The sequence below is a fragment of the Galeopterus variegatus genome, unplaced genomic scaffold (genome assembly GCF_000696425.1).
Source record: "Galeopterus variegatus unplaced genomic scaffold, G_variegatus-3.0.2 Scaffold3596, whole genome shotgun sequence".
NCBI lineage: Eukaryota > Metazoa > Chordata > Mammalia > Dermoptera > Cynocephalidae > Galeopterus > Galeopterus variegatus.
The window spans coordinates 31777-37307 of NW_007729707.1; the positions used below are offsets into that span (position 1 = coordinate 31777).

Genomic DNA, 5531 nt, shown 5'->3' on the forward strand with positions numbered 1-5531 from the left:
AATGGTTTTTGTAAATAGGAGAACTGCTAATTGTTTATTAAAAATAATGTTGAGAATTGGGAATTTGACATATGTCATTTAAATATTTTTATTTCAAAGCATTCAACACATCTGCTAATAAAAGATTTGGTCAATTCTGAGAATAAAGACATTAGGTACTTTTAAACAATTACTTTAAAACCACATGTTGGCAAGTCTTTTATCAGATTTTGCATATTTATAATGTATTTTCCAATATGTCCAGCCAAATATTTAATACTTAATGAAAGCAAATGTACAAAATTGAAAATGGGAAATGGGAAGCACATAATACAAGTGAATTGATTTTTAAGTGATGTTATAGCTGGGCTAAGTGATTAAATAAAGATGTCCACCAGTTCGAAACAAACTAAACATCTTAAGACTAAGAATTAAATATTTGCATTATAGTGTATAAACAACAGATTGTATATACCTAAGTATCTTCCTAGGATAATTGTGTTGTTTTATGGTTAACTCCTTGCCACCAAGACTCAGACACATGGTGTGCTGATATTGGTTTAACTTTCTCTCCAGGATTCAAAGTCCTGCATGACAATGGTAGTGCAAAGCCACCTTCAGCAGAGGTGGCACAGGATGTTCAAATAAAGTGTAATGTGTTAGGTCAATGATCAACCTACTTTCTGGAACATGCTCCAATCTTTTGGTGCAGGCAAGAGGAATTTCTGGGATTCTATCTTAACTACAGTAGGGCTGAGGCGTTCTCTGATGCATCATTCCATTCAGATACAATAAGTATATTGTGATTGTTTTCTTAGAGAAATAAAAAAGAACGTCTTATTCTTTTAATAGTGTGTATGTGTGTGTGTGTGTGTGTGTGTGTGTGTGTGTGAAATTTGTAATATTTTTCTCCTTTGGAAATCAAATAGGATGTGAAACCTAAAAGAAAAAGGATTTTTCTGTGTGTGGGGAAATGGGTCACAAGTGTATTAGTAACCATTATCATGCAGGCTCTGTCTCTCCGTCTCTTTGTTTCGCTGTCTGGTTAAAAGCTATCTCTGCTTCTCTCTCTGTCTCTCCCTCTCTCTCTCGTCCCCCACCTTTCTCTCTCTCTCTCTGTGTCTCTGCCCCTCCATCACCCCCCATTTGTCTTTCTCTCCCTCTCCCCACAGACTCTCTCTGTTACTCCTTTCACTCTCCTAGTCTTCTATATAAAAGGCTGACCTTGGATACTGATGTCGTGCAGCCAGTCAGGGTCCAGCCTGTTCCTGTTATAGATGCAAGTCACCTCTAGCAGCCACTTATGATGTCCTTGTCAGAGCGGATGAAAAACTTACATAGTGACATGAAAGTTCCTGTAATTAAATTGTATAACAATCCTATATTATAGAAAAAAATAGAACCTTAGATAGAACCACCGGAGACAGATTTTTACCCTTGAGAAATGTTACTCCCTTTAATGAACTCAGTGTCCTCTCATGAGCAGTGCTGCAAGAAAATCACTCTTCAGTCCTAGTGCGGCCCAGAAAGGAACCTTTACCTGTGAAATCTCCAGACACCCAAAGAAAGTAGAGGACGTGCAGATTAGATGATGACAGATGCAACCAAGTGTATACTAGAAGCTCCCTCTTGGAAGCACACAGAAGACACATGCAGGAGAAAAGTTCTGTAGGTTTACTTGGGAAAATGGCTCACTGAAGCTTCCGTGGTCTGAGGAGCAACATGAAATTCCGGGAACATGCTAAATCAAACCTTTTCAGTGTCCATACTGAGATCAAAGCTTNAATGTTGAGAATTGGGAATTTGACATATGTCATTTAAATATTTTTATTTCAAAGCATTCAATACATCTGCTAATAAAAGATTTGGTCAATTCTGAGAATAAAGACATTAGGTACTTTTAAACAATTACTTTAAAACCACATGTTGGCAAGGCTTTTATCAGATTTTGCATATTTATAATGTATTTTCCAATATGTCCAGCCAAATATTTAATACTTAATGAAAGCAAATGTACAAAATTGAAAATGGGAAATGGGAAGCACATAATACAAGTGAATTGATTTTTAAGTGATGTTATAGCTGGGCTAAGTGATTAAATAAAGATGTCCACCAGTTCGAAACAAACAAAACATCTTAAGACTAAGAATTAAATATTTGCATTATAGTGTATAAACAACAGATTGTATATACCTAAGTATCTTCCTAGGATAATTGTGTTGTTTTATGGTTAACTCCTTGCCACCAAGACTCAGACACATGGTGTGCTGATATTGGTTTAACTTTCTCTCCAGGATTCAAAGTCCTGCATGACAATGGTAGTGCAAAGCCACCTTCAGCAGAGGTGGCACAGGATGTTCAAATAAAGTGTAATGTGTTAGGTCAATGATCAACCTACTTTCTGGAACATGCTCCAATCTTTTGGTGCAGGCAAGAGGAATTTCTGGGATTCTATCTTAACTACAGTAGGGCTGAGGCGTTCTCTGATGCATCATTCCATTCAGATACAATAAGTATATTGTGATTGTTTTCTTAGAGAAATAAAAAAGAACGTCTTATTCTTTTAATAGTGTGTATGTGTGTGTGTGTGTGTGTGTGTGTGTGTGTGTGAAATTTGTAATATTTTTCTCCTTTGGAAATCAAATAGGATGTGAAACCTAAAAGAAAAAGGATTTTTCTGTGTGTGGGGAAATGGGTCACAAGTGTATTAGTAATCCTTATCATGCAGGCTCTGTCTCTCCGTCTCTTTGTTTCGCTGTCTTGTTAAAAGCTATCTCTGCTTCTCTCTCTGTCTCTCCCTCTCTCTCTCGTCCCCCACCTTTCTCTCTCTCTCTCTGTGTCCCTGCCCCTCCATCACCCCCCATTTGTCTTTCTCTCCCTCTCCCCACAGACTCTCTCTGTTACTCCTTCTTTCACTCTCCTAGTCTTCTATATAAAAGGCTGACCTTGGATACTGATGTCGTGCAGCCAGTCAGGGTCCAGCCTGTTCCTGTTATAGATGCAAGTCACCTCTAGCAGCCACTTATGATGTCCTTGTCAGAGCGGATGAAAAACTTACATAGTGACATGAAAGTTCCTGTAATTAAATTGTATAAGAATCCTATATTATAGAAAAAAATAGAATCTGAGATAGAACCACCGGAGACAGATTTTTACCCTTGAGAAATGTTACTCCCTTTAATGAACTCAGTGTCCTCTCATGAGCAGTGCTGCAAGAAAATCACTCTTCAGTCCTACCCATTAACTCTCCGTCTCTTTGTTTCGCTGTCTGGTTAAAAGCTATCTCTGCTTCTCTCTCTGTCTCTCCCTCTCTCTCTCGTCCCCCACCTTTCTCTCTCTCTCTCTGTGTCTCTGCCCCTCCATCACCCCCCATTTGTCTTTCTCTCCCTCTCCCCACAGACTCTCTCTGTTACTCCTTTCACTCTCCTAGTCTTCTATATAAAAGGCTGACCTTGGATACTGATGTCGTGCAGCCAGTCAGGGTCCAGCCTGTTCCTGTTATAGATGCAAGTCACCTCTAGCAGCCACTTATGATGTCCTTGTCAGAGCGGATGAAAAACTTACATAGTGACATGAAAGTTCCTGTAATTAAATTGTATAACAATCCTATATTATAGAAAAAAATAGAACCTTAGATAGAACCACCGGAGACAGATTTTTACCCTTGAGAAATGTTACTCCCTTTAATGAACTCAGTGTCCTCTCATGAGCAGTGCTGCAAGAAAATCACTCTTCAGTCCTAGTGCGGCCCAGAAAGGAACCTTTACCTGTGAAATCTCCAGACACCCAAAGAAAGTAGAGGACGTGCAGATTAGATGATGACAGATGCAACCAAGTGTATACTAGAAGCTCCCTCTTGGAAGCACACAGAAGACACATGCAGGAGAAAAGTTCTGTAGGTTTACTTGGGAAAATGGCTCACTGAAGCTTCCGTGGTCTGAGGAGCAACATGAAATTCCGGAAACATGCTAAATCAAACCTTTTCAGTGTCCATACTGAGATCAAAGCTTCTCCTTTTCTGACCATCTTGTCCTACATTGGAAATACCACATACTGGTCTAAATGCCTGTCCCTGCCCCCAAACAGTGCCACCCTCCCCTGATTCTGTCTCTGTCCTCCCTCCCATCATCTAACTCATTTATTACATGTATATTTTCATTTCAATTCACCTAGTCTGAGCTCTGATTTTGTATTTTTTTCTCTGAGAATATTACAGTTTTTTTATTAGCATATTCATCATTACGATCATACTTATTCTTTATGCCCCTTATCCAATCTCTTCCTTTCCCCCTTTGCCTCCTCTTCCCTCCTACCCCCTTCCCCTAACCCTCCCCTCTAATAACCATAGATTTGTTCTCTCCATCTGATAAATGACTGTTCCTCTGTTGTTTGTTGCCTAGATGATCTGTCCAGTACTGAGACGGGGGTGATCATGTCCTCCCCTATTATCATAAATCAGATGCTTCTTCTATTACTCTGGAGTGTGATTTGTGGAGAGAGAGGACCTCTTTTTCTTTCTTTTTTTTTTTGGTCTCCACTGGTGCTTCTCCTTGTGGCAATGCAGTTGAGAGTCTGGCATGCCATCTGCACGGTGGCTGTGACTGCTGCTATAGAGACCAGCCACTTTTGCAGCAGCCATGGCAATTGCAGTGTCTATGGTGGGCTACCCCTGTGAAAATGGTGTTTTTGTTGTGCTCTTTACCTGGATGCAGCTGGGTTCGGCTTCCCTCGGGTCCATGCCCCATTCTAAGATGATGTTGTGCATCAGTTGCAGGGGAGAAGGAGAGGGGAAAGGGGGGAAGTAGGGTGGGAAGAGGAAGAAGGGGAAGGATGATTGAGGCCCATGCCCCCCCTCATTCTGGTAGGGGAGACTAGGAGGCTTCCAGCAGCTGTTGGGTCATTGCTGGCCTGATAGCAAGTGTCAGGGGGGCATGGCTGAAGACATTGACCCCCACCACCCTGGCTCAGAAGGCTGGGGTGCATCCAGTGGCAGCTCAGTGGTCATCACTGGGCTGGTTGTGGATGTTGGGGGGCATGGCTGAGGGTCTCAGCCCCCCAAGTGCCCTGGCACTGGAGCTGGGGTGCTTCCTGCAGTGGCTTGGTGGTAATTGCTGGGCTGGTTGTAGATGTCAGGGTGGGTATGGCTGAGGCCCTCAGCCCTCCCCCGTTCCCCCCGGCTTAGGAGACCATGGGACTTCTGGTCCTTCTAAGTTTTATAGGTGTTTTTTGGTAGTATTAGATCTTTACTAGTTAATATCAATCTTTGTCTCTGATCTCTGCATATTTTGTTTTTACTTTCAGTTCTGTGTTGGATTATTTGCTGTTCCCACCGCTTAAACTCTGCAGTGGAAATAATTTGTTGACCTTTGTTTACTTCAAAAATGGAGGAAATTCCTGTGGGGGCCAGCTCTTGAACCCTGTAGTTGAGCTAAGCTAAATTGCTTCATTGCTGATGATTCTCTGGGGAAGGCTTTTTGTGCAGCTCAGGTTTTAATTTTGAACTTGTAAGTACTTCTGGGTCACATAAGATCTGGTACATCTGGGTTGTGTGG

General features: G+C 41.4%; 1 pseudogene; it reads left to right on the forward strand.

Annotated features, from left to right (window-relative positions):
- The first annotated feature begins 3409 nt into the window (after positions 1-3409).
- LOC103601116 lies at positions 3410-4041 on the forward strand (annotated as a pseudogene).
- Positions 4042-5531: the final 1490 nt, after the last annotated feature.